Source organism: Ixodes scapularis, unplaced genomic scaffold, assembly GCF_016920785.2.
Source record: "Ixodes scapularis isolate PalLabHiFi unplaced genomic scaffold, ASM1692078v2 PGA_scaffold1__304_contigs__length_218370807, whole genome shotgun sequence".
Classification (NCBI taxonomy): Eukaryota; Metazoa; Arthropoda; class Arachnida; order Ixodida; family Ixodidae; genus Ixodes; species Ixodes scapularis.
Genome location: NW_024609846.1, coordinates 46,634,518 through 46,651,433, shown reverse-complemented (window position 1 = coordinate 46,651,433; position 16,916 = coordinate 46,634,518). Strand labels below are relative to the sequence as shown.

General features: G+C 42.1%; 1 pseudogene; it reads right to left on the bottom strand.

Moving 5' to 3' along the window:
• Window positions 1-1,934: 1,934 nt before the first annotated feature.
• LOC115323574 lies at window positions 1,935-16,000 on the bottom strand (annotated as a pseudogene).
• Window positions 16,001-16,916: the final 916 nt, after the last annotated feature.

The window sequence follows — 16,916 nt, the reverse complement described above, 5'->3', positions numbered from 1 at the left end:
CCCAGACACGCAGATGAAATAATTGATCAGTTACGGCGTTTTTATTTTAAAATCGTGGCATGAAAAACGGCGCTAAAACCACTTCGTACATGCATTTATGTGCACTGGCGGACACTGTTAGCGCGAACACGGCGTCGGCGCTTTCCAGCATGGGGGATATACGTGCCAAATGAACGAAGGACATGTGGAAAACCAAGAGAAACGGCAACAACTACGCAGTTACGCTGGATAAGTAACTCCTTGTGCTTTCAGACGATCAAAATAAATTGGAAGTCACGTAATATAGTCCGATTTGCAATAAATAAGTACCGCTTTATTCTTTCTGCTCATGAATATATGCGAAGATGCTTGTTCTGTGTTCAAATCATCACCCGCACGCTGCAAATCTTTGCAGATAAGGGGAATCCAAAGAACAGGTGCGCGATAAAAACTGCCCAACGTAGGTAATAATAACAAAAAACACCTTTCGTAGCCCACATACTTTATTCTTTACGTTTGGAATGTTTTTTTAACCACTCGTAAAGATGCACGACGGGGTCATTTTCATATAGTGAGAGGACAGGCATATTAGCAATATATAAGCACCAACGGCGGAATGCTGGCCGAACTTTGAACACACTCTAAATTCCTTTCGATTATTATTTTGCTAACAATCGTCGCTCGTTTTTACATATCTGCCATGAAGCAGAGGTTTGTGCCTGAAATATAGCGAAGTTTAACATCGTTCAGTGGTAAAAGAAAAATGCTGTAACTAAACCAATTACACTTTCACAATATTAATAAAGGTACATACTATCCGGTACAACCAAAATAACAAAAGTTATTAATGTTATTTTCCGGCGACGATGCAAAATTCACACGCGTTTTCCCGTAGGAATACTCAGGAAGACAGGAAAAGTAGACTGCATGCTGTCTGCTTCAATTTGCAACCGGAAGTCCCGTAGACATGTACTAGCGCCAGCTGAGCCTCTAGCGTTTGTTATAATAACTCTATGCGACGATCATCGAGATGACAGCGATTTTGATAGGCACCAGTCCGCCCTCTATAGGTCGTGAAAGTTTCGAATCGAGCTACTCAAAAGGTCACTGCTCAATCAAGAATGCAGCGTTCAAGGAGCCGAGCTCTGCGGGTTCATCGGAATTCTTTGGGCAGTCCTTAACGCGAATTCAGGCCAGTGTCTTTTTTTTTTGTGTGTGTCTTTTTCTTTACTTGTTTCCATCCCCCTTCCCTTTCCACACATACAACTTCCCCTCCGGCCCTCTTTGTGTCGGTTTCGTGAGGAGTCGGCCCGCCACTGCAAACGTTTGCCGACCCCTGCTTTAAACCATGTTATCTGGAAGAGTATAGATATTATCACTACAGCGGAATCTACGTAGCAGACGGCTAGTGGGGGATATCCACCACCCGACGCACTCGCAAAGGTGCCCTTTAATGAAATACCAAGCTCAATATAAAAAAAAAAAAAAAAAAAAAAACAGCAAATCTCGTAATATATATGACGATGTGAGGCTTATTGCCCACCAAAGTAGCAGAGACTGTTGAATTTTTGCATGCCGTAGATTTTTGGACAGTTTAATACATATTCAGAGAGTCACAACGTAATTTTGCAGTTGCGGCATTCCTTGCCCTCACTAAGGAAAGTGAAGAGTTAAAAAGAAGCTAAAATAGAGCGGAGTTTTATGCTAATATACAATATACAATAATAGATACACTGCGGCTTCGATTGGATGCCGGCTTACTGTGGCGGCCTGTCGTAAAGAGAAGTTCCATCTTTTATATTACACTTGTAGCTGCAATGAGATGATCAGTGTTAGTTACAGTGCGTACAAAAAGAATTCATGTTTTCTGCAGGTAAATACACCGAAACGAGTGTGTCGCGTACTCGGGACGCGTTTTCTTTTCTTTTTTTTTAAAGAACGAGGAGAAAGAGTCCTTTTATCCGTTTTATATTTATTGGGATCAGGTAAGCGGTTTTCTTCAGGCAGTAGTACATTTTTTGCTCCTCTCGATAATAAATTATTAACCTATCCGAAAAGGACATTACAGCTCAACTTGGAGAAAACAGTGAAGTGAATCCTCATTTACAAACCCTTCTTTTTCGAGCGTGTTAGCGGTACTGGAAAAACAGAGTCCATTGTCAGGATTACCGTTTAGTTTTGGCATCTGGAAGCTGTCACTGTAGGAATATTTACTTGCATTGACTACATGAATCTCTCTTTTTGCTTTGTCTTTGGGATGAATGACACCGAGCATGTAAGTCTTGCTGAAGGGCCATTCCAGCTTTGAATCGTTGACACCTGGATGGATACGCATATTCATCCATAACCACGCCTGCCCCTTGTATTCTGTAACGTGGATAAAGATGCACACATTATAGCCGCATACATACTGTAAGGGGCTGTCAGTGACCACAGACCCTGTGTCTAATGCACTCTTTTTTAAGTCTTTCCAGCCTTTCAAGTACCAGTGAAGTTCCTTGGCTCCGCAAAATCCAAGCACGCAAGCGGATACACTCTTCGTAACATTCATAAGTTCTTCGTATTGTGCACGTAACTCCTCAGCCATGTGCGTCTTCACTGTGTCTTCAATGGCAACTTTTAGTTCTTTGTTTGCTGCAGCAAAACCTTGAGTTTCGATTCTGACCAACTGCTCGGAAAGAATCGACGATTGAGCTTCCAACTGCTCGTTGGTCTTTCTGGCAGCTTCCCTCGCATCTTCCCGGCACCCTTCCACATCTTCCCGGCACTGTTCCACACTGGTGTGCAGACCGGAGAGATGGTCAGAGATCTTGAGTGCTGTGTCCTTCAGTTCCTTGTTTGTGCTTTTCTCCAATGTACGGACTTCCTCAAACCACTGGTTGAGGCTGGTTTGAAGACAAGAGAGATTTTCGGATATCTTGAACATCTCTCTTTTCAGTTCACTGCTTATAATTTCTAAATTATCCTAATTCACGTTAATAAAATAAGGAATGGGCACGGGTGTAGTGGATGCAGAACTGCAGCCGTCTTTACAGTGACCCACGAGCTCAGTCCTTAGCACTGATGATTGGCATTTGGGACAAGGCACGACGTGAAACGAGCACTGCTTGTAGTGATCCAGGAGTCCGGAAGCTTGACCTATGAAGTCGCAACCATTGGGTGCATTGCCACAGGCTACCTATGAAAAAAAAAAGAGGTGAAGACATTTGTAATTATAACCTGAAAAAAGAAAGGCTGGCACATGAGGCTAATATCCAAGTTGGAGACAGGAGGCGTAGCTGATAAAATTTGGAGAGTTGGTCACATTGATTGCTGAAAACGGTGAGGAGGATATAACAAAATATATATATATATATCTTTTACGTGTTGTCAAAAATATAGTGAATACTTGACATGCAATGTTTTTTTTTTATTAAATAAAAGTGGGCTATAAAAAGTGTTGCGTGTTTTGGACAAATCCGATAAAGTCCGGAAACAAAAACAAACAAAAAAAAAAAACGCTCGCCGGTAAAAGCTTTTTGACTTCGGATTTATCCGAAAAATTCATAATTTAAAGGACACGGCGGCCAAAAAACAAAAGTTCACTTTCGTTTGCACAGTTGCGTTGGAGTGCGACTGCATCCACTTGCGTCTTGTTAAGACTGTTTACGTCGAGCTATTACTATAGCGACCCTTACGACCAGCCATTGGAGAGGCGCTGTACGGCACGACGCAAAGCAGTGCAACGCAGTCGACGCACCTGTGAGAACGAGACTTTACATGTCATAAGAGGGACAGCTGAGGCTTCTACCTAATCACTCCACCCCCCGCAACTCCAGGGAGAAGTTGCGGTATTGAATGAAGAAAAAGAAGCCTTCTAGCGCCCACGTGAAGGAGTTCAGTGATTTTAATGTGTCTTTTTAAAGTTTTGTCGTGGGACAGTTACTAGTACTACTAATGGCAAAAGCACCAATATCACATGGTACACGTGCTTATTAATCTAAGGCAGAGTTATACCCACGAATAATATATATCTTATTTTCAATTTTGAAAGGTTGGACACAGAGCAATAATATACTTCCTACTTTGGAGAATTGAGAATCTAACAAAAATAAACTTCGATATACTTTTACTTACAGTTTTATCGTGAGACAGTTACCCTAAAATGCCAAGAGATAGCCTCCCCACGAAAGGTAACCCACCCTAATTCGCTATTTTCTTTTAAACTCCGAAAAATAGCCCACTCCTAGTAATCGTGGTTTAGGGATGAATAACGACCTTGGCGTAAATGCGTCTAGTTAGCTATGGCGGGATTTAAGCGAATAGTCCTGACTGGGAAGTACAGGCATCTTTGCTTCATTCCCCATTGCCGGCATAACAAGTGACAAAAAACCAAGATATAAAAATAGCAATTTTGAAAATTTTCTTGGGCGCACATCGAAAGTTTGTTCGCTACTTATTTTCACCAACTTTTTTCTCGATTATAGGTGGGCTATCCGTCAGGAGCTTACGGTAGTACTACTAATGTTAAGGGTGCCAATGTCACATGGTACACGCGCGTTCTCACGAATCTAGGGCAGAGTTATACCCGCCAGTTAATATATATTTTTAGTTTCAATTTTGAAAATTTAGGAACACAGTAAAATTATACTTCCTACTTCAGAAAATTGGTAATTTAACAAACATAAACTCCGATAAATTCCGAATAGTCGGCAATAAATAAAGTCCGAAAAACACCCTCGAAATTTCACGAGAGATAAACTCCTAAAACACGAAATCCTGGCAATAAAAAACAGGAAAAAAAATTGCAGTGTTGAAGGGCTTGTAAAGTTCCAAGTCTATATCTATAATTGCTGCAACTCTTTTTTTGTTTTAGGTTTACTTACCGTACGCTTGAGAATGTAGCCTTCCGAGATATCAAGGTGAACAGTCTTATTGTCGGCAAAGGATTCTTCATCCAGCGGACAAGTACTCCCTTGCCTCTGGGACTCCTCGTGACATTCCGAGCAGAGTGTGTGGTCACAGGGCAATCGGACAACATTTCTCGACACCAGGTCACACAGGGAGCATGCGCTGTGCGCAACGGAGAACTCTTGGAAGTACAGGGGCCTCCAATCCAGAGTGTCCGAGAATCCGGATATGAAGGTGGACCTCATCTTCAAGGGGTCAAGGTATCCTGTTAAAGGTTGTTGTCCGATGCCTGGAAGAAACCTGGAGAATGAAAGAACCTTGATTTTAGAACCAATAGCGCTTACACGCCAAACACAAGAGCATCGCGGATATTTTGTGGAGACGCCACCGGCATGCGAGGACCCCCAACATGCGGTCAAAATAGGTCACCTAGTATGGGGCTGCGATGGCCTTGAGACAACACGGACGAAGTTTATGATAGGCGGAATAGTTTCATGGCGGAATGGGTCTTTACACCGGCCTTCCAGGCAGAACTGTACGCACGGTCTTCGGTTTTATTCACGACGCTGGCTTAGAAATGTACATATCAATCTCCCACCCCCCTACCGGGAGTCTAGGGCTGCCATTGATTCCTTCCCTTACCTCCATACTCCTAAGAAGAAACGATTTTTAGTAGGGGTGTGCGAATACTCGAATATACGAATTCGAATCGAATAGAAAGTTCCCGAATAATTCGATTCGCGAATCGAATTCCTAGTATTCGGTCACTCGAATATTCGATATATTCGGCCAAAGACGCGCGGTCACCGCGGAGCTGACAAAAAAAAAGCCGTTTCTTCCCCCCTCCCCCCCCCCCCCCCCCCCCTATGTAAGCGCCGTGTTGTTAGACAAACCATGCGAAAAACAGCTCTTGGTCCTACCATTCCACAAAAATCTAACGCACAGGTTAGTAAAAAGAAAAGTAACGAACGCCACGAACTTTATAGTACGCAGATTTACTCACGATCGTGATACAACCTACCCTTGAATCACAACCGAAACATCCCGTTTGCGCCGCTTACAGAGAGGAATTGTTGGAAGGCCGAAATCCCGCGCCATGCCTAATTCTTTTCACGAGTAAAGCCCCTCGTTTCAAATTGAAGCACCGATGTAAAACACACTTGCCGCACTCACAGAAATCGGCGACTGCACGATCACAGAAAGAAAACCACGTTAACACGCCGATAAAACCAGCCGAGTTATCGTCGTCGTTCTTTTGGAACCTCAAGCCACAAATTCTGATTCGGAACGAAACGGAACGGGAAAATAGTGTGCCAAGATTTGAGAGGGTTTCCAACCGTTCGATAGCCGCGTTGGACTTACGAACTGCGAGAAGGTGACGAAAAAACGAAAGCGTCGATCGGGATCGGGCAGGCAGGCAGGGCAGGGAGAGTAGGCGTCGTTGCCCTTCTGTTTGCTCGCCTTTTTCCTCGCGACAACACAACACATGCGCACTTACGACCTATCTGCACTGGAGCCGTCTCCGTGGTTTCAGTTTCGCTTGCTCCCCCTTTTAAATCAAGGCTCTCTAAAACAGGATAGATAGACGGAAAAATGGATGCATAGCGGCAGTTGGGCGGTGTCTTGCGCCACCTAACCGCGTTTTTTTTTCTTACTTCAGATTATATTGTTTAAGCCTGTTTACTGAGTTTTAACACCTATCTGTTTATTTACGTGAAATAACATCCCGGGTGCCCTTTTTCTTCCTTAAAATGAAAACCAAATATCGCAAAATGCCCCTTTTCTGATATATGCAAACATTTATAAAAAAAAAAAGTCGCGGTGTTAGGTTGGGCTTAAAAAAGACATGCGTGGCTGTAACTTCGGGTTTTTTGTGACGTTTAGGGAAGATAGATTATATTTGTGCCATAAAATTTGATATTTAGTGCCCAACATCCAACAGCAACTGCTTTTTTTTTTTTCACCAGAATTTTTTTACATTTTAGCTTTTGTTCTGCACAAGATGCATATTCTGCAACAGGTGCATACTCTGCACATATAATAATCTCATTCGCAGCACACTTTGAAGAATTCCTACAAATAAAATCACTATTCGATATTCGATTCGATATTCGGCTTTTTTTTCTTGATTCGATTCGGTATTCGATTCGAAAACTACTATTCGGTATTCGCACACCCCTAATTTTTATTACTGCTACTTGATAGTATTAGGAGAGAGTGAAAATGGTGTAATACCGAACGCTGTAATTACTGGAAGCGCACACAGCACAACTTTATTCTTGACTATTTTAAGGGTATTCTGTAGAAAAATGTTTTGTGAAAGAGTAAAAATATTACAGTTTGAACATGATTTATGGCCGTTAGTAACCTGTTCCAAAACTACATTTAAATGTCAGGCGGGCACATCTTTGTCGTTTTTTTACTTCTTAACATGGCGACGTACACAGCTCCCGAAGAATACCACACACTGTTGTGAAAGGCACGACAGGTAAGGTGCTGCTTCATAAAGAGGCCTTCCTTGCCCGATCAAGACTGTGCCTTTGGCAGCGATGCACATAGTTTTTGAAGTTCAGCTAAGCACCAAGCACACAGTGAAAAGGTACAAATAAAGATAAGGGTTATCATCCCCATTTTTAGTTTTGTGTCTCAGAATGTTGACGTCCATCATTTTCATATCTTCCTTCAGTAACCCTTTAAACAGATAATAGTGTGGACACTAAAATATAGAAACGCCAAAATGTTTCGTTTTGCCTCATACAATTAGTTTTCTTTTGTTAGGTCTCACAAATGTGCGCTCTGCCGGCAAATTGTTTTTTCCCCTATTTCTGAGCCGAGTTATTGACGCTGTCATTCTCACTTAGTTTTTGTATTTCTTTGTGCTGTAACTTTGTTCTACCCCAGTTTTAGGGTCTACCATGGTGTTTGTAATTCTTGTTCCTTTTTTTACTTCCGACCACTTTTTAGTGCATCTTTTGCGTCGTGTCTTTCGCGCCCACTGAAACCTACTATGGCACTCAGATGTTGTCCACCTTCAATAGGTTATCCTTTTAATTCAAAGACCATGCTCTTACAAAGTCACTGTACACCCCAGGACGTACAGTTTGCAATTCGCCAGCGAAAAAAAGAAGCACCTTTTTTTCGCAGAAAGGTGTTGCGTGAAAGTTAATCGGAATATAGAGGAAGGTCAGTTTGCGCCAAAGGGCGTCAGATCTGTCCGCTAATATCATAAATATAGGCAGTGCACTACGACCTCCAGTCGGAAGTGGTTAACGTGCATCCCGCTAAAGTGATACACGAAAGCGGTCCGGTACGACACTCGTTCCAATTAAAACAGGCAGGGAAGATCCAGGTTTTATAAAAAATTAAAAAAAAAATAATTTTGAGGTACATTGACAAGCTTCTCATATTGACACTTCTTGCGTAAAAAGAGATCGTAAAGTCTTTATTTTTAGCATCATATTGTTAGGGAAAAAACTGTTAGTGATGCTATTTGAAGACAAAAGATAAGCTTTTGTTTCCCTCTTTCTCTTTTTCTTTCTGAAACTTTAACTGATGCCTATTTGATTAAAACTTTTTCGGATACCAGTTTGTAGAAAACCTTTACAGCTGTTAGTCTAATAATTCCTAGGTTGACTTGATGCAGGAGAAATATGTTAGTTGTAACTAAAATAGTAACAAGGTAAAACATTGTCCAGATAGTTCATCCTTAAGCAGAGACTTGAAGCTCCGCCTTTAGCTTCGAACAATCCAACTCTGATTTGTGGGCAACGCTGTATGAAAGTTGCGTCAAAGTGATCTACAAGTTTCACAAATAATACGGGATCGAGAAGGCCGCATGTGTTCTTGAAACTAGATTTGATAGTTGTGAGGCCCCTCTATTATTCTTTTATTGAAATAAAATATCACGTTTGTTAGTTTATAAAAAAGTGTAAACTTCATGCTTTAGAAAAGGAAAATGCAAGGTTAGTTTTAATAATTTATATGTACACACGACTTCAGGCATCTCAAGCTGTTTCAAGACATACAACTAATATGGCGTATATTCAGCCTACAAGGACGCAGCTTCAAATTAGCATAGTGTTAGCGCAGCTGATCACCACGGTACTGTAAGATCTGTTGCTAGTACAGTCGGTGCTATCCTGTTTTACACCAAATGTAAAAAAACAATAGAAAACCAATGCAACGCAGAAGTCATACAAACAGCAGATGCCTTATCTCTTACTGTTACGGGTAAACTCCTTTTGTCACCGAGCGAATAGCAGTCTGATAACATGTTAGGCGGAAAACAATTCTTGGGGTAAGGACCCTTTTCAAAAGTCCGGGTCAACCCCTGTCCGCGATTGCTTAATCAGACGCTCCCAGCATGCACTGTACAGGAGGACTGCGTCAGGGTTGGGCCACGACTCCGGTCCAATCACACGCTTCGATCTAAAAATTGGCCACTGCCAATGTACTTCTGAATCGGGTCTATTCATTCAGTTTGTCACTAGCGGCTGTCAACCTGTAGTCATTTAGATTGTCGAACACACAATGTCACACCCATGTGAAAAACCGTGACTTGCGCGACTGGCAAGAGCGTTTCGAAGCGCAAATGCAGTTTGGTATTGGTCAGGTACTTACACAGTCTCGCTTCTTTAGTTTTATTTGGGTTTGCTGTTTTAGAATAATAATTGTCTACCTCAACTTGCATAATATTATTAAGAAAGAGAGGTATGTTCTGGGATAATTTCCTCTGCACTTTAGTGTCAAAGCTGGTTTAATTATATTTTCGCTAGCTGTATACTTTGCAGATCGTTAGATACCTAGTTCTGGTTGTTTTGTTTATACATATTTTTCGCGTAGCATGAATTAAAGAAAGATAGCTTTTCTTGACTTCTGCATTCTCAGCCAACACCTATAGGCCAGAAATTGTCTGAATCGATTCTATTTAGTGAGCATGCATCAATAAAATTAAACACGAAGTCTGGCAAGATAAATTGAGCTACTTCAACTGCTGCCTTTATTGAAAAGCAATCGAGAACTCGAATCCAATCACGCACTTCGTGTGTAAGGAATAGCGACCGCCAATGTTGCCTCATGAGCGTTTGAACAGGGTCTATTATTTCAGTCACTGTCACTACCGGCTCTCAACCTGTAGCCATTCAGACTGTCGAACACACAAAAACATAAGGGAATGACCTTGCAGTGACGGCCTCCTCTACATGAAAAGAGCAACAAAACTAGACTTGGATAGTGTTTGCGCGTTCGCCAGGCAGTGAGGCAGAATGTGTTCTGCCTGTTGGAAAGCAAGTCGCCGAGGCGGTCCGCCAGGCGACTGCACTTTAGCCGAGATTTGCTTTTGGTGCAATGTGGCAAGTTCCCAAAAAACATGGTTACGTCTTGGTTACATACAGAATGCACTAGTATCGTGTCTCCCGTCATTCGACATAACGGACCTAGTGATCGGAACTCTTATTTGCATTGTCCGCATAAGCAGACCGTAACTTCCTTGTTGCGTTTTTGTGTTTCTAAGTCTTTGTCGGTGCGTCGTAAACGACAGTGCAAATTATATGCCTTTTTTTTTGTAAGTACGAACCTTATTTCTGCAAGATGTTGGCCGTATCAACACTTACAACAAAATGGGAACTGTAAAGCTCCCGCCGATGGCCTGCTCTTTTGGCTGTACGAAGGCGGCCTGAAGTGTAGTGGCATCAAAGTGTCAAACCGAAATTTTTATCGGTTCGGTTCTGGTTCGGGTTCACGGCTTTAGGTTCGGTTCCGTTTCTGTTCCGGGGAGCAAAAAATAACCGTTCAAACCGGTTCAAACCGGTTCGAACTGGTTCGAACCGCAAAATTCAGACTATATTTTCCGCGTTGTTTTGGTAATAGTTTTGACACTATTTACGCCGTGAAACGATTAACTATACAGTTTTTGTCTATCGTCCGTGCAATTCACTTTTGTTTTGAGGTACCAAACATATAAAATTCAGTTATTTAGTTTCGACGCAAGAGTAGAAGAAAATCTACATTAACGTACATAACGTTGTGTTCAAACGACTCAACATCACTCTGTTTACCAGTCACATATATTTTGCCTGAACCAAAATATGTGTGTACAACAGTACAGAGTTCTGCTTGTCGGTACATACCTGTAAAAAAATCAGCTTTGAAACTTAGAACCATACTGTCTCTTCTATTTCTTTCTTCGTGTTTAAGTAAAATTCTGAAGTTCAAGCTGATCTATTTACACGGTATAAAATGTTGTCGCGAAGTGTGGTAGGTCGCGTAAAATGCTTTTGGTACAACGTTGTGTCGCAGTATTAAACGTTAAATAATGACCGTGTCCTTGAACTCAGGAACTAATTACAGCACATACTATCATAAAATGGGCACCTCTTGGCCATATATATAATGAAATGTGGTTTACAAAATACGTTTCGAAATATATATATATATATATATATATATATATATATATATATATATAGAAATAAGGACGACACAACTGTGCTGAAAACCGTGACATTTTCAAAATGTCACGAAAGTTTTAGGAAAATTCTTTTCAGTCTATTTTTTATAGAAACACCAAGCTTCAATCACAATGCTTGTGTTTCTAACCAAACATTGTTTACACTCAGCACCGCGAAGCATGCGACTAATCATGCAGAAAGGAGTAATAGAAATTGTTCACTCTAATTTATAGGCGCCTTCGCAACCAGATCGAATCTGGCCCAAAATAGCGCTTGCTCAAGTGAGCATTTTCTTATACAAAATAAGCTGGCATATACGTGCCTGTTGAGGTTTGTTCTTGACAACATGCCGGTCAATTTAATTTTCAAATGACCATCACCCTTGCTAAATGATGATTTTAACGTTATAGCTCTAAGGAGCTGATGTTGCGGAAAAGTCGATGTCGGTGGCGTGACTGGAAAATCCTGATTAATCGATAGGGTCATGACGTCACAGCTACATGCCCTCGCAAGAATTTCAAACGGCCCACCATGCTCACGTGAAATGTGACATCACGCGCTGAATGAAAGTGATTAAAACATGAGATGTAATGACATGACATGTAACATGACATGTAATTTCACTTCGGTTGCGAGTCAGACACGCTCCTGTCTAGGCCAAGCGAGGCACGATTGCACGGCAAATCAGAAGGCGATGCATACAAGACCCGTTAACGCTATCGCGTTCCACTTTTAAAGGCGAAGCTTATGCGTCCTCCAAGTCTGTATTTCTTTTTTAAATAAAACGAAGTAGTATTTCATTTTCTACTCGACATGACATGGCAGCTGCTTTATTGGTCACTTTCTGACGGTCTGCGTGCGTAAGCGCCATAGTTCCACCGCTCGCCACTGTTTACTTTGTTTTTGTCCAGCCCACAGACACATAAACGTAATGTTCATAGTTCACCACATAAAATAGGCAATAACATATATATATATATATATATATTCATATATATATAAAAGTAGAAGCCACCGAGGGTCAAACAAACTTGGAAGGTTTAATTCCACATGTATAAGTTATTATAAATGTTGAATTAAACCTTCCTAGTTTCTTTGACCCTCGGTGGCTTGTACTTTCAATAAAATACGCCTACAGTCTACTCTGCCCCAAGATATATATATATATACATTTTTTTTTTTTTGGGGGGGGGGATGCATTGTTTTAGGGTGATCGGCCCTTTATTTATGTTTTAAAATATTCAGTTAGTAGTTAAACATATTTTTATATCGATCAATAAATTTTACTTTATAAAGTTTACATAACCGCTTGAGACCGACACGGAAGCACGATACTCAAAGCTACGCGAGCTGCTGAGTCTGCCTAAACATGTTTTTTGTTCGCTGATTGGCAGTGTGAAACATCGGGTTGGAGGGTATGCCAAAAAGGATTCTGTGCTCACATGATAGATCGGAAGACAAATACACAAGATGTAAAAAAAGAGAGAGAAAATTAATGGTAATTTTTTAAATAATTCCTTACAGAACGCTTTACAGCAAAAAGAGATGCAAAAAGACGCATTCAATGAAATTCCTCATTATGCATAAATAGCGCGATAGACAAAGATTTTTTAAAAAGTCTTAATATAAATCACATTTTATCAGCTTGCATGAGCTCGAAACTTCGCAAAATACTGCCTCGGGACGCTAATATTATATTCGGTTCTACCTGCACTTGTTTTGGGCCCTCATTTTAGAACACTACGCTTCAATAGTCATGGGCTCTAATATTCCTCTAGGCTGCCGTATATTATCACAAACTGCTGTAAATACTGAACAACTTTACAATTTGAAAATCTATTGCTAGTGTTGCAAACATCGCATGCCATCAGAAAGCTTAACTGTTTAACATGGTATCCACGTGACGTTATCACTCTATATGCCGGTGGTCATTGTGATTTCTTCTTGCTGAGAGAAATTCAATGGTGCAAAATGCACGCTGCAGGAGGTTCAAGCTCGGTGAAAGCCAAGTATTTGAAAAGCACGTATTATTATTCTTAGTTCGTTGTCGTGAGGAACGACGCGAGCGTCTGGCAGGAGAAAAAACGTGTTTTTTGGCAAGAGTGTCTCTGCAAACAAAGTAGTTTCCGGGGACACGCTTTTTGGTCATCGTCGAAGATACGAGGAAGAGGAACCGTTACAACACAGTTACTTTTGCCAACTAACTCCCCCCCCCCCCCTTCAACCCCCCCCCCCTCCCCCCACGCACACACAAACACGTCGTTTTTTTTTTTTTATTTATTTATTTTGTTGCTCCTCCAGGGAATATTTTGTATTCCTGAGGAACTGCTTCCTCCGTTGGGGTGCGCTAATTCGACAATTTTATTTGTCACTTGTTAACAACAACCCGCCATTGCTTTTATTTTGCACACCGTGACGTTTAGAAGGGTCATAAAACAATATTGGGTTGGAATGTTCATGCTTTTTTAGAGGCGTATACAGTTCCCAGTCTGGCCCAAATATATTCGCACGGGCCTGTATTGATTCAGAAGCTTCTTTGTCGCGGTGAAATATAGACCCTTTTCATAAGTCCGCACCAACGACTGGTTGCCGTTGCTTGCTGACCTACTCTGAGCATGTATTGGACACGAGGGTGACGTCAGCGTTCGGCGTCAACTCGGCTGAGCTCGTGTTGATAACGAGCGCTGACGTCACCGTTCGGCGAGGACTCGGAGCCAATCACGCGCTTCGTGAGTAAGCAATGGTGACCGAACAATGTTGCTCGATGCACTTTTGAAAAGGGTCTATTGCGAAGACAAAATGAGACTATTCCTTTTAGTCTTGCCTTCGCAGAGATTGATGTCTTAATTGTGGGATCAAAACCACCCGCCTGACGACAGTCAAGCGCAGCTCATGGATTGGACGCGAAAACTGCGTGAACATTGTAAATCGGCTCGTAACAATCAATGCCTCGGCGGACACTTAGGTAGTGGCTCGTGTGCAACCACTGCGGTGATGAGAATAGCCGAACTTTAACAATATTTGGTGCTCAACACGCATTTTCCTCCTTTCAAACTTCAGCGCAGGGGTATGATTAACGTTGGCGGCATAGGATAGGCACCAGGCCACGTGGCCGCTTCCGGCTCCGAGTATAGGGGATGAACGATGCTTATATTTCTCTAATTTTTTGGCGACTGCCATTGCCCAGAAAGGAGAGCAAAGCCAAGTTTATTCAGTTATTAATGTTAGGGAGTGATTTTAAGTAGCAGTTAGTTAATCTTTAGAAATATTTTATGGTTCTTTTAAGCAAAATACAGAGGTGGTCGAAACTTGGGCAAAAACTTGAGTACGACGCTTGTGTAAGACTTAGAGCGACTGCCAACGTTCGGCTGTCCCTCTCAAGCCAATAGGATTTTCATTTTTTATTTTTTTCAAGTATTCGTTTCGTACACGCATGTAGTTCTATGTAACGCCATATTATTATGTCGCATTTAGTCATTTCGATACTTCTATAGTCAGGGACATCTTTCGGATTCAGTTCAGCAACAACGTTAAAATGTTTGGGTGCCTCAATGATGTAAAACTGGTCGTGCAACATTTTTTTTGTAGTTTTAGTGTATACTCTTAAGAAGTAACCCTTGACGTTGAAAGCTTGAGAAAACATTCATTAGTTTTCTCCTCCGCGCAATAGCAGATGCAGAAAAAAGAAAGAAAAGAGACAGCTCTCGATCCCCTACTCAGCTCGATGGTGATCTGACGCTATTTATATACCGTCAGTGTTCATCATAGTCATGCGCTAGGGCTTGGAAAGCAAAAGCTTGGGTTAAGCTTGAGGCATTATTAGAGTTGGACAATTATCATATTTAATTTAACACGAGCCGTTACCCGATTGTTTCGCGATGCTGGTTGTCATGAACCCGAGCACTCGACTCGGGGTTATGAAAATTGCTTACGCCATAGTGTCACGTGACTCTTGGTGCGAAATCGTGATATCATGTTAAGTCACGCGGTCAACAAGGTTAATACATCTAGTGAGTTCCTCGAATTTGATCGATTTGACGCAGTGAGTCATATGACGTCACAGGTCACGTGACATTACTTGAGAACATGTATTGACACCATGACGTCACGTGACAACGTGACACATGATTAATCATAGTGCCAATACAACTGCCAATGTTTATTCCCATATACAGTATTAATTTCGTGATACTAACAAAACAAAACGAAAATAACGTAAACCATTTTGAACCGGTTACCGTTATATTGTTTCGGTTCGGTTCCGGTAAAATAAGATGGCAGCGAAGATTTCGGTTCGGTTCAGTTCCGGTTCGGCTAAAAATAACGGTTCGGTTCTGGTTTTCGGTTCGGTTTTGTTCCGGTTCGACACCCTGGGTGGCACAGGCGCGGCTGCAACTCAGACGACCATACAAGGAGGGGCGACATTTACGAAGACATACCCAGCTTTTCGGGATAACGGCCCTTTATATAGAGGTCCGCCTTATACAACGGTGCGACTCATAGACCGAAGAATACGGTAGTTTCACGCCAACACTTTCTTAGAAGGCATAAAATACTTCGAACTTCGTAGGTGTCTACGGACGTGGAGTACATACCTGCGATCTTGGGATCTGCAGAGCCAGGAGGTTGGGATACGACTGACGCCCACAGCCGCCCACCTTTATCTCGCGCGATGCACTGGCTGCGTTCCAGCAGTTTTTTCTGTAACCGGCGATATCACAAGACTGGGAAGCCGCGTGATACGGTACATAGTTCTGATATAGCACCTACTTGTTTTTCACGTCTGGATGCGTCTTTGTGTTGTTGAATTTTTGTTTATTTATTGCGTAAGCTTCTTTTTTTTTTTTGCACATTTTCTAATCACATCTTCGACAACTACTATGCTAAAAAACGAGGCTCCTAAAGGCAATATTTTAAAGCGCGTCGACAAAACGCCAGTTTCCTCGAGCACATATGTTTCAACAACGGGACAGCTCTCACTGTCAATCGCACATGCAAGCCTTTTACCTTTGTTGGTGTTCGACTAGTGGCGGCGGATAACACCTGTCTGATCAACTGACGTCTAACCCCTGGTTGGCTCAGTTGGTAGAGCGCACCACTGGAAATGGAAGGTCCCGGGTTCGATACCCATACCAGGCGGATTTTTTCGGCCGCGCCCCAGTCACCTAGCTGTGTTTGTGCTTTGTCCCTCTTGTTCACCTTCTCCAGGGATTACATTCAGCATTCTTGTCCAGCCCGCTTGCATCTTTGGATTTAATTGCATTATAAACAGTTTAAGTGGTGCTTTGCAATTTTTCGCTAGACTTTTCAGAAGCTTTTCTTTTCAAAAGTTCATCAAGCGATATCGATCGCCGCCATTTCTTGGGCACGAAGCGCTGATTTAATCCGAGTTTACGCCGAACGAGGACGCTGCCCTCCTGTCCATTACATGGCCAAACGACTTGATCAAGCAATGGCGGGCAGACCATGGCTCGGCCTTTTGGAAATAGTGTAATGCGAACCGTCCTTCATCCTCTCCAATGTGCAGCATCAACTAGACAAAAGGCCGTACTAATACGGAGAGCAAGTCGTCTGCTTTTTGCGCAGGGGTTGCGGTGA